The sequence below is a fragment of the Ascaphus truei genome, chromosome 4 (assembly GCF_040206685.1).
Source record: "Ascaphus truei isolate aAscTru1 chromosome 4, aAscTru1.hap1, whole genome shotgun sequence".
In the NCBI taxonomy this organism is placed as follows: domain Eukaryota; kingdom Metazoa; phylum Chordata; class Amphibia; order Anura; family Ascaphidae; genus Ascaphus; species Ascaphus truei.
This window is the reverse complement of record NC_134486.1, coordinates 150,694,134-150,711,633: the sequence shown is the minus strand read 5'-3', so window position 1 is coordinate 150,711,633 and position 17,500 is coordinate 150,694,134. Positions and strand designations below refer to the sequence as shown.

General features: G+C 42.9%; 1 protein-coding gene across 6 annotated transcripts in view; it reads right to left on the bottom strand.

Moving 5' to 3' along the window:
• Nucleotides 1–17,500, bottom strand: part of PPIL4 (peptidylprolyl isomerase like 4) — a 168,382-nt gene that overhangs the window by 133,771 nt on the left and 17,111 nt on the right. The window lies entirely within an intron of this gene.

Below are 17,500 nucleotides of genomic sequence, written 5' to 3'. Positions count from 1 at the left end.
CCCTCCCGCACTAAGGATCTCCTAGCAACTGCCGGGACCAGAGGCGGAGAGAGGCCTGGAGATTGTGGCTTTAGCACTCTGTGGTTGGAGGAAGTGCTGCTCGTGTTGCTGCTGCCTCCGTGTGTATCGTGGGCGAGGCGGACGGAGGGAGCCCCCCAGGCTGGATTTTCTCACTCTCATGGCAGGTAAGGCCTTGGCCATTTTTGGCGCTTGCTCGCTCCCGCTTGCTGCCGCTTGCTCTACCAGGAGCTTTTTGCTGTCCTTACAGAGGAGACAGCAAGCGCTTGGGAGGCGGGTATCACTGTGTGTGCGTCACTGGGGAACGTGTGTGTGTGTGTGTGTGTGTGTGTGTGTGTGTGTGTGTGTGTGTGTGTGTGTATTATATAATATTTTAAAAATTAAAAAAAAAAGACATGTGAGAATAAATTATTTATTAACATTGTGCAATTTTGATAAATATATTCACGCACGCACACACACGCACACACACACACACGCATACACATACACATGCATACACACACACACACACACACATGCATACACATACACATGCATACACACACATACACATGCATACACACACACACACACATGCATACACACACACACACACATGCATACACACACACACACATGCATACACATACACATGCATACACACACACATGCATACACACACACACACACACACACACACACACACACACACACACACGAGAGACATGGATCGGGGCAGAAGGGGGACAGACCGTGAGGGGGCGGGCCGGGGGCGGGCGGGCCAGTGACGTCACGGAGCTGGTTCGCCCTCATTGGGCGAACCGCTCACGTGACCGGCCTGTCTCGCTGGCAAGCAGGGGAAATTTAAATGCCCCCAAGACCTGCGCTTCCGCAAGCGCGCGGAAGCGCAGGTGAGCCCCTACTAAAGCCGCTCTAATTGCGGCTGTAGGGGCTCAGTGCTGAGCGGGAGAGCGCCTCAGCGCGCTTCCGCCAACAAGCAGGTAACATGTCCGGGGCCTAAGAGAGGCGGGGGTGGGGGGGGAAGAGAGGGAGATGCAGCATACCACTCCAGTGAGCCGGCTTCAGCCATAAGAGCATCCACCCGGTCACTGCTATATTTCATCTCCTGTCGGCACCGCTGATAAGAGGGAGAGAGAGGAATTTGAGAGGGCGGACACTCGCTCTCAAAAAGGGGAGGGGGTTGGTGTCTGTCAGAGAGAAACAATTGATTGAAACAATGGACGGAAAACATTGATTAACTATAAAACCAAGCCTAGGAGTGTAACTATTGGAACAGAAGGGAAGGAGGTGGCTACAACTGATACAAAAATACCGCTGTTTATAACACAGTTTAATGGGGCACATAGCTCCATAAGACATGTTCTATCCAAACATTGGGGGGTCCTCAAATTAGATCCCATATTGGGCCCTCTATTGAAACACAGACCCAATAGTGTCTTCAGAAGGGCTCAAAACCTAAAAGGGATATTAGCCCCTAGCCAAGTACCACTGAGGGGAAAGAAAGAGGGCACTGTAGGGCCACGCTTGGGAACAGTTGGTAACTTCAAATGTGGGAGGTGCAAAGCGTGTAATCATGTTAAGGTGGATAAAAAAGTTACATCATCCACTACGAACAAAATAATCACATTAAAGAACTTTATTAATTGCCTCACCACACCTGTGGTTTATGTCTTACAATGTCCTTGTAAATTACAATACATTGGTAAGACAAAAAAGGGTCTTTAAAATTCGCATGTTGGAGCACCTGAGGAACATAAAAAAACATTCCCAAACTGTTGGCGAAGGGTTTCCCCTTGACTCTGCTTTTAAAGCATTTCAAAGAGGTTCATAATTGTGACCCCAGCCTGGAATCCTTCATGGGTATTGATTCAATCCCACGTCACCCCAGACAAGAGAATAGAGATCTTGTCTTACATATAAAAGAACAATACTGGATATAGGAGTTTGACACTAGATGCCCTAAGGGTTTCAATGAGTTGATTGAATTAAAACCCTTTTTGAGATAGATGGCTGTTATGATCTATTCATTATAAGTAATATGTGTGTGTTAGATGAACTTTTATTAAGTTTCACATTGTATTACTGTATTATTATTATTATTGCATGTATTTTTAGCTATTGGTGTTTTTAATATTTTTATAAATTGCTTTCATGAACAAGGAAGCGGTTAAACAGGGTATAGTTTATTGAAGTATAGTTTATTGAAGTACAGTTTACTGTTAGTACTTCTAAACTTCGTAGTTGCTAGAATGAGCAGGATTGAAAATGCCACTCAATGCACATCTTGCCACATGTATGTGCACTTGGAGCAGCTGTTCCAAGGAGTATACCGCTGTGAGAAGTGTGAGCAGGTGGTCTCTTTAGAATCAGAGATTGCTGATCTGAAGAGGCAACTTGCAATATTGAGGGACATTGGCAATCATGAAAGGGAATTAGAGCTCACTGAGCACGCCCTTGCTTCGACTAGTGGTGCAGATGGTGGCGCTGTTAGTGAGGAGCAGGTAGGTAGCTTGGTTGCCGTTAGTGAGAAGCAGGTAGGTAGCTGGGTGACAGTTAGAAGGGGAAGCAGGGGCAATCGGGAGAGGCAGGTCGTTTCTGAGCTGACACATCCCAATAGATTTGCCATGTTGAGTTAAGATATTGGGAATGTTGGGGCAGAAATGGCAAGGCTGGGGGAGACCAATTCCTCTAGCAACCAGGGGAATAGTTTCTCCAGCACAGTGGGGACTCAGGATGCTCAGATACAAAGAAAGATTGTGGTGGTGGTAGGGGACTCCATTATTAGGAAGGTAGATAGGGCAATCTGTTGCCGGGACCGCATGAACCGAACAGTTTGTTGTCTCCCGTGTGCTCGGGTTCGGCACATTGCGGATCGGGTAGACAGATTGTTGAGGGGGGCTGGGATTGACCTGGCGGTCTTGATACACATTGGCACCAATGACAAAGTTAGAGAAAGATGGAGGGTCCTAAAAAATGATTACAGGGATCTAGGCCAAAAGCTTAAGGCAAGGACCTCCAAGGTAGTATTTTATGAAATACTACCAGTGCCATGCGCTACCGCAGGGAGACAGTCAGAGATCAGGGAGGTTAACGCATGGCTAAGAAAGTGGTGCAGGAAGGAGGGGTTTGAGTTTTTAGAGCACTGGGACTCCTTTTCTGAGAGGTGCCATCTATATTCTAGGGACAGATTGCACCTCAATGAAGAGGGATCTTCTGTGCTAGGTGGGAGAATGCTAAAAAGGTTGGAGGAGATTTTAAACTAGGAAGGAGGGGGGAGGGGAATGAAACAGATAATTAACTAAATGGAATAGATGAGGATACAAGGTGGTATAGAGGTAGAATGGGGGCAAGTGCCAATTTGACAAGCAGTGAGACACCCATAGTAAATACAGATAATACTAGAAAACTTCTAAAGACTAAACCAAGTGGGAGCAGAAAGGAAGGAGCAGATAAGATAATAGTACAGGCTGAAAAAAAACTTAAATGCATGTTTGCTAATGCAAGAAGCCTGACAGATAAAATGGGGGAGCTTGAATTAATAGCTGCAAGGGAGCAGTATGATATCATAGGCATTACTGAAACATGGTGGGATGAAACTCATGACTGGACAGTTAATTTAGTGGGTTATTCTCTTTTTCGGAAGGATCGAACAAATAGAAGGGGAGGTGGAGTATGTTTATATGTTAAACCGGATCTAAAACCTATTATAAGGGATGATGTCTATGAAGGGAATGATGAAAATGTAGAGACTTTGTGGATAGAAATTAGCAGTGGAGGTAAAAGTATAAAGAAAATATTTGTGGGAATCTTACTATATATTTCTGAAAGCATTGTATGTTTCTCTGTCTGTACTGTGTTCCCTGTCCCTAGCGGCAATCTCATTGGTCCCTTGGCCCGCCCACCTCTCATTGGCCTCACACACACACACCACTGCTTCAGGCCCCCTTGGCCCGCCCCCGCACACCTCTCATTGGCCTCACACTCACACCACTGCTTCAGGCCCCCTTGCAGCTCACCTTTTTCCCTCCCGGTGGCCGTCACTACAGGCCCCGCACCTAGCCCCCTCCCGGTCGCCGTCGCTCCCGTCACACGGACAGGCCCTGCCCCTCCCCTGCGTTTCCCGCCAGCTCGCGCTCACAAGTGCAGAGAAGGGCGCGTGCGCAGCGCTCACAGGCCCTGCACCTTCCCCCCTCCCGGTGGCCATCACTCCCGTCACACGGACAGGCCCTGCACCTTCCCTGCGGCTCTGCAGAGAGGGGGCGCGAGCGCAGCGCTCACAGGCCCTGCACCTTCCCCCCTCCCGGTGGCCGTCACACGGACAGGCCCTGCACCTTCCCTGCGGCTCTGCAGAGAGGGGGCGCGTGCGCAGCGCTCACAGACCTTGCACCTTCCCCCCTCCCGGTGGCCGTCACTCCCGTCACACGGACAGGCCCTGCACCTTCCCTGCGGCTCTGCAGAGAGGGGGCGCGTGCGCAGCGCTCCCCGGATGGGAGGAGGGAGAGCAGAGAAGGGCCAGGCGCGCGACAATCAGAGGAGCGCGGGAGAGAGGAGCGGTGCTGTGAGTCCTGGCAGAGGTGAGGGGCCTTTGTGTGCGCGTGGGGAAAGGGGGGGGACAGTGTGTGTGAGTGGGGGGGAGGGACACTGTGTGTGTGTGGGGGGGAGGGGGGAACAGTGTGTGTGGGGGAGGGGGGGGACAGTGTGTGTGTGGGGGAGGGGGGGACAGTGTGTGTGTGGGGGGGGGGGACAGTGTGTGTGTGGGGGGGGGGCAGTGTGTGTGGGGGAGGGGGGGACAGTGTGTGTGTGGGGGGGAGGGACAGTGTGTGTGTGGGGGAGGGGGGGGACAGTGTGTGTGTGGGGGGGGGGACAGTGTGTGTGGGGGAGGGGGGACAGTGTGTGTGTGGGGGAGGGGGGGATAGTGCGTGTGTGGGGGAGGGGGGGACAGTGCATGTGTGGGGAGTGGGGGGGACAGTGTGTGTGTGTGTATTTGTGTGAGGGGGGGGGACACAGTGTGTGTGGGGGGGGGGGAGACAGTGTGACTCCCGGGCAACGCTGGGTCTCTCAGCTAGTATGCTATAAACCACCAAATATCTGTGAGATTGAGGAAGCTAAAATACTTTTGCAAATGGAGAAGGCATCAAAACTGGGTCATGTTTGCATAATGGGGGATTTTAATTATCCAGACATAGACTGGGGCAATGAGATTAGCGTTACAACAAAAGGAAACAGGTTTTTGGGGGTGCTTAAAGACAATTATATGACCCAAATTATTGAGGAACCAACCACGAGAGGGGCAGTTCTGGATTTGGTCATATCAAACAATGTAGAAGTAATAACAAATATTCAAGTCCTGGAACATTTGGGTAACAGTGATCATAACATGGTCTCATTTGAAATAAATTATCAAAAAACACATTACTTGGGTTCAACAAAGACCTTCAACTTTGGAAAGGCAGATTTTAATAAACGGAGGTCTAATCTAGTAGTAATACAATGGGATGATGTTTTTGCAGGGAAAAATGTAGAAGATAAATGGGCAGTCTTTAAAACATTGTTAGAAAAGCACACTTATCAGTGTATACCCTTGGGTAATAAGTATAAAAGAAATAAGTCAAAACCAATGTGGCTAACTAAACAGGTAGGGGAGGAAATGGACAAGAAGAGGAAGGCGTTTAGATTCTTTATGTCAGAAGGTACAGACAGAGACATCTGACAAAGATGAGATATTAGGGGGTCTGGCATAACAACATAACAGCATTTAGGATGAATCCATTTTGTGTGAATATTTCAATCCGCCATCTTGTCTTGTCTCTGTGAGTCTTAATTTCTGTGTTACATTTCTGTATAAACAAATGTGTGAAACAGGAATGGAATTTTTTTCGCTCCTAGCTAAATTTATTGACCCTTCCTCATCCAATCAGCTTCAAATTGAAAGTGTAAACAGGCTAAAGGTTATGAGAACCTATGAGATAAACTTAGATTCTCGCAGTGAAACTAGTTCTCACACAAATGCCAGGTGGTAGGATAGGCACATCCCATTTAACCCCAGAATGGTTTCTAGCTGACAGGCAGTTATACAATATTATTATGTATTACAAAATGACATCAGCTTTAGTATTGTTATGTATTACAAAATGAGGTAATGTTTAGTGACGTGCAAGCCCCCCCATAAAGGGGTGGAGCTTTAGGATTTAGGGTATAAATATATGGCATACCATGTTTATTGTTTAGAGAGCTTTTGTTTTGAAGCTGTCTCCTTGTGCACTTGACTTGAATAAATTCACGTGTTATTCTGTTTTCAAAATAACCTCAGACTGTGTTTCTTATTTACGTTTTTCTTAGATGGCGCATTCCGAAATAGGGACTCAATATCATCGGAATCGAGCACCCGGATGAATCACTCCTCCACCACTCAAACCTGAGCGCTCATATGAATCAAGGTAAGGCTACCTGCATTTTTTAGACAAACAGCCTGATTAAATTGTTTTGAGTGGTGCGTGGAGCTGATTTTTGAACGGTGTCTTATCTGATGTGACGAGTAAGAATCCCTAGCAGTTTCACGTGAATTTATTATTCTCTGTTCCTGTATTCATTTTAAAGTGTAAGAGTTGTTAAGAGTTGTTAGGGGCTAAGGTAAGAGTCCCGTTAAAGGTTTTGGTGTTTTAGTGATGAAGGTGAGTGTTTGTATGCTTAAGGGATTGTTTTCACACCGTCCTGGGTTGTGATAAATATTTTTGTTGTCTGAGCAGGACGGGTCCCTGATTGTACATTTGCTCTGTTTTGTCATTTACATACCAAGTGAGTTATTCATGGAGATCTGGTTAGAAAGTCTTACCTGTATCCATGTTATAAAAGTATAAGGTTTATCAGGACTGGGTTGGACCCGCTGAAGTGATTCAAGTTTTTCTTTGGTATAGTTATGGTGAGAAAATGTGATTGGGGAACAGTCTTGTGACAGGTCCTTATTTGCATATTTACACTATTCAGAACAATAACATGCCAAAAGAGTTGTACGTAATCAGCTTGCGTTGATTATTGTAACGCTAAATTGTACAGGTCAATTAACAGTTGATTGCTGTAGCCGAAGTATTGTACAGGTCAATTAAATTTGATTTCTGTAACCGAAGAAGTATTGTACAGGTCAATTAAATTTGATTTCTGTAACAGGGGAATAATGGGAAACCAAAAATTCTCAAAGGATTGTGTGTCTGCAGACAAAGATAATAAAGAATAAATACAGAGAACGAAAAGAGACAATATAAATATATTTTGTTGGCCAGTGTATGGAACTGTTTGTACTATTATCAACTAATTGCGCAGATGTTTAAATGAAAGAGGGGTCTTTTTCTGTGGGATTGATAAGCTCAGGTAGCGCCATCTCGTGTGTTTTTGAATCCCACAGGGAAACATACCTTACGTTAATATGGGTCAAAAGAATTATGTTGAGGGACAGAAGGGTCCCGCTGCATTAATTTTTACCATTGCCAGGACAGAAGTTAATATAATAACAAGTGAAAAAGAAAGTGTTTGGAAGGGACAGAAAAGTGTTATAAGTGTAAAAAGGTAGGACATGTTGCCAGTAATTGCAGAGCAGCCCTAAGAGAGAGAGTAGAAGAAAAAGAATGGAATTTAAAAGGTTTGTTCGTACTGGCCACACGAATAGGTCTTTTGAACCAGAAAATATTCTTTTTCCTTCTGTTCTAATGGCAACTAGAAAGAGAATAAAAGCAGGTTATTTATATGAGAAGCTGATTCGCTGTGTAGGAGAGAAGTTTGTGTCTATGTTCTTTGTGTGTCTGTATTGTGGTTCCTGTATTGTGTGTAAACCAGTAAAAACATGTCAATTGCATTTCTAGAGGATTAGGATATGTTGGAGAGATTTTAAGCTTGCACGTATTGTTTAAATTATATAGGGTGTGTTCATAAGTTGATCTAACCTCAGTTTAGTTCATTGTCCCATTTTTAATTTTGAAAGGTCATATTTTTTATTTTTTGAGAGGCCATATTTTGATTTTTGAAAGGTCATATTTTTTATTTTTTAGAGGCCATATTTTTATTTTTGAAAGGTCATATTTTTTATTTTTGAGAGGCCATATTTTTATTTTTGAGAGGCCATACATTTTTTCGGTTTTATTGCTGTGGAGAGAGCTCCATTTTTAACTTTGAGCTGAAGTTTCAATCCAGTAATTAATATTTTGAAGACGGAGAAACTGTTTTGTTATCTGCTTTGCACTCAAGGTCTTTTTTTGGCGAAACGCCCGGGCTGGCAAACTGCCTAAGATAAACATGCTCTGAAAATTTTCTCTGAGTGTCTTTAAAAAAATAACGCTGTCTGTGTGTTCGGCACTGTGCAAAGAGATTATATTACAAGAAATTTAGTGTGAAGTCCTATACAAAAGCATTTGACTATTATATGAATATGTGATATATTTTATAACTTTTAACCATTTATTTTTTCCATAGGTGTTCTATTTTATTATAAGCAGTAGTTATTGTTAAAATATTTGTAGAATGTTTTGCCAAAGTGGTGCATTGGGAGTCACCTCTCGTTTTTGGATATGTTCTAGGTATAGAGTTAAAGGACAGGTGATACCTAGTTGCAAATACAGTTACATAAGTGAGCAGTGTATACATTATATGCAAGGCATTTCATATTTTTAGCAGAATAGTTACAATGGAGTGTTTGGGGTGGAGGCCTGACTGGAATTGGCTAGGGGCATTTGTCTTAGTATAGTAATTGTTTAATTGGGAGTGAACACATTTTTGTCCATGACATTGGATAGTAGTGTATTGTAGTGTATGAATTTATGTACAGCGTCAAAAATGTACTCAGCACTTCACAAAGAATACAGTAGAGGGAATTATAAGAGAATAATAAGTGCAGCAAAATCAGACAATAGGAAAGGAAATCCCTGCCATTAAGAGCTTACAATCTAAGGTTTGAGGGGAATTTACAGAGATAGCAGGTGAGGGAATAAGTGCTGTAGATGGCAGTGCTTGGCCACAATGGGTGTGGTAGGAGTGACTGTGTGTGAAATAATAGCCATGAGTGCAGGCTATTGGGATGTTTAATTTGTGGGGCAAGTTTTAAGGTTAGTTAGTATTTTATGAAAAGGTTGATACCATTTGCATCGGAGGAGATGATAGTGAGGCATGAATGAGAGCAAGTGTGTATTGGGAGAAGAGATATTGGTCTGTAGTTTGAGGCAGTGTTTTTGTCCCCACTTTTGAAGATTGGGACAGCTCTGGTAGTTTTCCAGGTCTTAGGGATATGGCCTGTAGACAGGATAGAGTTGATTATGGAAGCAATTGATTTGACAATGGCTGAGGCCCAAAGTCTTAGGAACTTAGATTGTAGTACAGTCAAGTCCACATTAGCTGCTTAGTTTTAAATATGAGGAGCATTAATAGGAGATACCTCTGTCTATATGCGGATGTTAAGACAGTAGTAAACACATTGATACAAGAATTTGTTCCTAGGTATAAATTATCTCCCTATGGGACACTTATGGGATGACTTATGACTATCAGTAGTTCAAAGGAACAAATTAAGGACCATCTATTGGTAATAAAACAATTAATAAGTATTGTATGCCACTAATACATTTTTTGAGTCTCTCTAGGCAAAGTTGAAAGTGCACCTACTCGAGAAGGGGTTAATAGTTAAATATTTCCTACGCAAGCATGCTCTTCATCCCAGATGAAAAGGCCTATACTAACCACCAACACAGCAATTAAAGTGGCAGAGTTCTTTCCCTGGACCCAAAGTACAGTAAACCTCATTCCAGCTCCACCAAAGACCAAAGTCACCTAAAGCACAGCCACATCAAGTTAACGTTTTGACGAGACATAAACTTTGACCGTTAACCAACGAGGAAAATAAGATACCAGGCAGAGGCCTGATCTTATCAGGAACATTTCATTTTTTCAAAGACTCAAAACATTCTATTTTTTCAGAGACTCAATATTCCTGATTTATATCAGAACATTTCATTTTTCAGAGATTCAATATTTTTATTCTTTAGAGTGTGTTTAAGTTAGAAATTTAAGGTGTATGTACAATTGAGCCTTGATGGGAGGATTGGTTTCCTGGAAGCGTGGCTTGTGAAAGCTCTTGTATGTGTTTTGGCAGTACTCATCACTCTCTATGTATGTGTCATATGCAGCAAAACTTTGATCCAGAAGTGTGTTGCACCTCCAACGAGAGGAGGGGGTCACCCAAGGGGTGTGTCAGCCACAAGGAAAGGATCATAAGTCAGCCATGTTGACCATCGCAGACATTGTCTGTTCTGATATTCAGAGTGAATGATGTATACAATGCGTGCAGGGGTGAGGATCATGCATTTCGCTTCCACAGATACCAAACCCCTTCAATTCTCAGTAATAGCTAAAAATATATGATGATAGAGATAGATGCCATATCCTTTATCTAGCAACTGCATATCCAAAGAAAGGTTGCGTGCATAAAATAAGGTTTTTAGTATTATGTGTATAATTTCTGTATTTTTCCAATTTTTTTAAGGGAACCTCTTTAAAGGGTGTATCACACACTAGGAACAAGAATCAATTTATGGGTCAAGTGTCTCCACCAAACAATGAAACCTGTGTAAAAATGTATGTTCAGTCAGATAACAATTTACAGGAAGGATGTGGCCTTAATTTTGCAGTTTTTAATTTTCATCATTAAACCAAGAACAGGTTCAGATCAGGCTTATGGCCTTACAAAACAGAATGGCTTTAGATTACATTTTAGCATCAAAGGGAGGTGTATGTGCCCTAATTAAAGAACAATGTTGTGTTTTCATCCAAGATCAGAGTGGCAAGGTACAACATGAGTTAGATAAGATAGGAGAAATTCAAGAAAGACTTAGGAAGGAAGGTGACACAGACTGGGACCCTTTGGGGCTGACTGGATTGGTAGGATCACTAGGAGCAAAATTTTTGAATGCAGTAATGTGTGTGATTGTGATACTCGTTGTCTTCTACGTTTGTGTTACGTTTGTCAAAGGCATGATCCACAAATATGCAACCCCCACTGCAGACATGATGCCATTGTTTGCTGAACCAATCTACAGCAGTCCCTTGAAGAAAGAAGATGCCAAGTACAATGTTCTAACTCTGGAAAAGAATTTGGCTGCAACGCCATACGAGACTATGACTACATTTGGCAGGCACCCTCGTGCACTGTCCTATACCCTCAAGCAGCATTATGAGATGATGGAGCACCCTTGTGCCTCCCAACGTGTTTCTGGACTAACATCATACCAATAATTCTAAAAAAAACAATGTTTTAAAGAATCAGAGGAGGCACTGACAAAGATGAGATATTAGGGGGTCTGGCATAACAACATAACAGCATTTAGGATGAATCCATTTTGTGTGAATATTTCAATCCGCCATCTTGTCTTGTCTCTGTGAGTCTTAATTTCTGTGTTACATTTCTGTATAAACAAATGTGTGAAACAGGAATGGAATTTTTTTCGCTCCTAGCTAAATTTATTGACCCTTCCTCATCCAATCAGCTTCAAATTGAAAGTGTAAACAGGCTAAAGGTTATGAGAACCTATGAGATAAACTTAGATTCTCGCAGTGAAACTAGTTCTCACACAAATGCCAGGTGGTAGAATAGGCACATCCCATTTAACCCCAGAATGGTTTCTAGCTGACAGGCAGTTATACAATATTATTATGTATTACAAAATGACATCAGCTTTAGTATTATGTATTACAAAATGAGGTAATGTTTAGTGACGTGCAAGCCCCCCCATAAAGGGGTGGAGCTTTAGGATTTAGGGTATAAATATATGGCATACCATGTTTATTGTTTAGAGAGCTTTTTTTTTTAAGCTGTCTCCTTGTGCACTTGACTTGAATAAATTCACGTGTTATTCTGTTTTCAAAATAACCTCAGACTGTGTTTCTTATTTACGTTTTTCTCACATCGTATCACAATTATAAGGAATATAACAAAAATTGCAAAAGGGCAATCAAATTAGCAAAAATGGATAATGAAAAAAGGATTGCAATAGAAAGTTTGATCAACCCTAAAAAGTTATTTAAGTACCTTAATATCAAAAAAATGAGAAAAGAAAATATAGGACCCTTTCAGTGTGAGATGGGTAGGCAGATTATTGGAGATAAGGAAAAAGCTGAGGTATTAAACAAATTCTTTGCCTCTGTGTTTACCAGGGAAGAATCAAGTTCAATAGTAGTGCCGCATGAGGAAGCCACAACCTCCATATTAATGAACAATTGGTTAACTGAGGAAGAAGTTCACAGGCGGCTTGAAAAAATTAAAGTAAATAAGGCACCTGGCCCCGATGGCATACATTCAAGAGTTCTCAAAGAGTTAAGATCAATAATAGCAAAACCATTATATTTAATATTCAAGGACTCCATTTCCACAGGCTCAGTATCACAAGATTGGCGTAAAGCAGATGTAGTGCCTATATTTAAAAAGGGAGCTAGATCACAACCGGGAAATTTGAGACCTGAAAGCCTGACTTCAATAGTAGGGAAACTACTTGAAGGTTTAATACGGGATAATATTCTGGAATACCTAATGGAAAACAAAATTATTAGTAATAGTCAGCATGGATTTATGAAGGATAGATCTTGCCAAACTAACCTTATTTGTTTCTTTGAGGAGGTATGTAGGAATTTAGACCAGGGTAATGCACTTGATGTGGTCTACTTAGATTTTGCAAAGGCTTTTTGATACAGTTTCACACAAGAGGTTGGTGTACAAAATAAAGAAAATTGGACTCAGTAATAATATATGTGCCTGGATTGAAAACTGGTTAAAGGACAGACAACAGAGGGTTGTCATAAATGGAACTTTTTCAGGATGGGCTAAAGTCGTGAGTGGAGTACCTCAGGGATCGGTACTGGGACCCCTGCTTTTTAACTTGTTTATTAATGACCTTGAGGTTGGGATCGAGAGCAAAGTCTCCATCTTTGCTGATGATACTAAATTGTGTAAGGTAATAGAATCAGAGCAGGATGTAATTTCTCTTCAGAAGGACTTGGAGAGACTGGAAACGTGGGCAGGTAAATGGCAGATGAGGTTTAATACAGATAAATGTAAGGTTATGCATTTGGGATAAATACTTGTAGAGAAAAGGAACCCCAACGGAGAGCACTCAACAGTGCACAAAAACAGTGAAGGAGGTAGTGTAGGATGCAATGTGTATACTGAGTAAATTAAAATATCATTTATTGGAGTCTTAACTGAATTAAAATAAAGCGGACACTAAGTACCAGGGTGATATGTGCTAGTAGGCCAAAAAAGCGCAGCGAAAATAAAAGGCACCAGACTCGTGTGTTAAGTGTTGGCTCTACCCTTGATCATATATGCAGGGTAAAGTCAGGTGTTATGAACAGCCACAGGTATCTGCGTAATAAGTGTATAGATAACAGATAGAACCCCTATCTACTTAGTTACATGAACCAAGTTAGTATATACCACAGTGGGTTAATGTAGGGATGAGCAGATCACTGCTTAAGTCCCTGAGTGGTGCTTCTTGTGTCAAGACGCCATAGTGGTATAATATCACACACACTCGCTATAGACTCCCCCCACGTCAGTCTCCTGGGGGGGGGGGGATAGTATATAATAATGGCAGAAAAAGGATTGCTGCAGACCTGTGAATAGAAAAAATGTAGATCACAAGTAGTGTCTACTAACACTTGAAAAAATAAAAAACAACACGAGGTACTGGTAGCATAAAAATGGCAGCAACCGCGCCCAAATTGTATCAAACATACACACTTCTGCTGATGCCTGGTGTGTCACAGGTCTCCGCGGTTTCTGCCTATTCAAGTCAATATCGAGCTAATGCTCACATGTAACTCTCTGTAAGAGAGTGTTACTCTGGGTCAGGACACGCTCCGATCACGAGCGTTGGTCCCGCCCCCTTGACGTAATGACGTCACTGCCGACGTACGTTTCGCTAGGCAAGAAGCTTTCTCAAGGCTGGGCGGGGCAAAGGTACTAGCCCTGCCCTTTATAGAGGAGTGTCAGCTCTGATAGGTTACTCGGTTCCCTATTCTTAGACTCGAGTTAGGTACTTAGCGTACGTTTCGTGAGGAGTAGAGTAGGAACAGACTACCTTCCCTTACGCCCGTATAGAGAATATGGTGAGACAAAGTGTCTCTGGACTGCGTAGAAAGCGCAAGAGTGCTGTGTGTAGCTAACATATAGTGCCCTTCTACAGTAAGTGCGTGGATAACGCTGGAGGGCTGTATATGGCAGTGAATGCGTGGGTAGCGCAAGAGATCTATGTTTAGCTGGCACATGATGCACTTCTACAGTGATTACGTAGATAGCGCAAGAGAGCTATATTTAGCAGGCACATGATGCACTTCTACAGTCATTGCGTAGATAGCGCAGGGAGGCTATGTATAATTAGCACATAGTGCACTTACTAGTGAGGGCTTTGTGTATAGTCCATTCATTTAGTCATCTTCTGCTACCATGGCCCCACACCAAAGTCCTGCTTTCAGTGGATCTGACCAGCCCCTTGTATTCCCTCCTGTGCTTATTACCTCTCTGAGCTGAATCCCTATTCACTGTATAAGTGCACTATGTGCTAGTTATACATAGCCTCCCTGCGCTATCTACGCAATGACTGTAGAAGTGCATCATGTGCCTGCTAAATATAGCTCTCTTGCGCTATCTACGTAATCACTGTAGAAGTGCATCATGTGCCAGCTAAACATAGATCTCTTGCGCTACCCACGCATTCACTGCCATATACAGCCCTCCAGCGTTATCCACGCACTCACTGTAGAAGGGCACTATATGTTAGCTACACACAGCACTCTTGCGCTTTCTACGCAGTCCAGAGACACTTTGTCTCACCATATTCTCTATACGGGCGTAAGGGAAGGTAGTCTGTTCCTACTCTACTCCTCACGAAACGTACGCTAAGTACCTAACTCGAGTCTAAGAATAGGGAACCGAGTAACCTATCAGAGCTGACGCTCCTCTATAAAGGGCAGGGCTAGTACCTTTGCCCCGCCCAGCCTTGAGAAAGCTTCTTGCCTAGCGAAACGTACGTCGGCAGTGACGTCATTACGTCAAGGGGGCGGGACCAACGCTCGTGATCGGAGCGTGTCCTGACCCAGAGTAACACTCTCTTACAGAGAGTTACATGTGAGCATTAGCTCGATATTGACTTGAATAGGCAGAAACCGCGGAGACCTGTGACACACCAGGCATCAGCAGAAGTGTGTATGTTTGATACAATTTGGGCGCGGTTGCTGCCATTTTTATGCTACCAGTACCTCGTGTTGTTTTTTATTTTTTCAAGTGTTAGTAGACACTACTTGTGATCTACATTTTTTCTATTCACAGGTCTGCAGCAATCCTTTTTCTGCCATTATTATATACTATCCCCCCCCCCCCCCAGGAGACTGACGTGGGGGGAGTCTATAGCGAGTGTGTGTGATATTATACCACTATGGCGTCTTGACACAAGAAGCACCACTCAGGGACTTAAGCAGTGATCTGCTCATCCCTACATTAACCCACTGTGGTATATACTAACTTGGTTCATGTAACTATGTAGATAGGGGTTCTATCTGTTATCTATACACTTATTACGCAGATACCTGTGGCTGTTCATAACACCTGACTTTACCCTGCATATATGATCAAGGGTAGAGCCAACACTTAACACACGAGTCTGGTGCCTTTTATTTTCGCTGCGCTTTTTTGGCCTACTAGCACATATCACCCTGGTACTTAGTGTCCGCTTTATTTTAATTGAGTTAAGACTCCAATAAATGATATTTTAATTTACTCAGTATACACATTGCATCCTACACTACCTCCTTAACTGTTTTTGTGCACTGTTGAGTGCTCTCCGTTGGGGTTCCTTTTCTCTACAAGTATTTGTTCATTATCCACCCCTGATTGTAGCACCACAGATTTATCTTCCAGCAGTTGCGAGGGTATATTCCTTCCCTTCCCCCTCCCCAGCCCTTCCCTGAGTTTGTGTATGCATTTGGGATGCAAGAATAAAAAGGCGACTTACAAATTAAATGGAGATATATTGGGGGAATCCTTGATGGAGAAGGATTTAGGAGTGCTTGACAGCAGGCTTAGCAATAGTGCCCAATGTCATGCAGTAGCTGCAAAGGCAAACAAGATCTTATCTTGCATCAAACGGGCAATGGATGGAAGGGAAGTAAACATAATTATGCCCCTTTACAAAGCATTAGTAAGACCACACCTTGAATATGGAGTACAATTTTGGGCACCAATCCTAAGAAAAGACATTATGGAACTAGAGAGAGTGCAGAGAAGAGCCACCAAATTAATAAAGGGGATGGACAATCTAACTTATGAGGAGAGGCTAGCTAAATTAGATTTATTTACATTAGAAAAGAGGCGTCTAAGAGGGGATATGTTAACTATATACAAATATAGTCAGGGACAATACAAGGAGCTTTCAAAAGAACTATTCATCCCACGGGCAGTACAAAGGACTCGGGGCCATCCCTTAAGGTTGGAGGAAAGGAGATTTCACCAGCAAGAAGGGAAAGGGTTCTTTACAGTAAGGGCAGTTAAAATGTGGAATTCATTACCCATGGAGACTGTGATGGCAGATACAATAGATTTGTTCAAAAAAAGGTTGGACATCTTTTTACATGGGAAAGGTATACAGGGATATACCAAATAAGTATACTTGGTAAGGATGTTGATCCAGGGATTAAACCGATTGCCAATTCTTGGAGTCAGGAAGCAATTAATTTTTCCCCTTAATGGGGTTTTTTGTTTGCCTTCCTCTGGATTAATAAGTATAGATATTGGATAAAGTATCTGTTGTCTAAATTTAGCATAGGTTGAACTTGATGGACCTACGTCTTTTTATCAACCTCATCTACTATGTAACTATGTATAATCATGTTTTATATAATTTTATTTGAGTGTTTTCATTTGAGTGTAATTATCTATGTCATAATAACAGGTGGCATCAAGTGATATGCATATGTCACATTTCTCTGTATGTATACTCCCCCTGCTGTATGCATCTCAGTGTATAAGGTACAGCCTGCCTTGAAACTTTTTACTATGTAGGTAAGGCTTGTCTGAGATGGGGAGGAGCTAACCTTAGGGCTGGCTAATGGATAGTATAAGAGCGCGTAGGTGACCTCTTACGTGACCTCCTGATGAAGCACGTGGTTGCGAAATGCGTAGAGGTCACGTGAGGTCACCATACGCGCTTGCTGTCTGGCTGGGTGGTTACTGATCCGGGTAGCTCTTGCTGTGTTGCCATCTCCGCTGCTGGTGTAGTCCGAACCATTGGTGTCAGAGTGTGGTTCCAGGTAGCACTGCCTAGGGTAAGTGCCCGTCCACCCATGAGCCCGTACCCGGCAGCAAGTCTTGTTATAGTCTGCCGCATTGGGTATTCAATAGATGTTGTGACCAGAGTGCCTGTATGTGTCTGTATTGTGTGCACAGTGTGCACAGTGT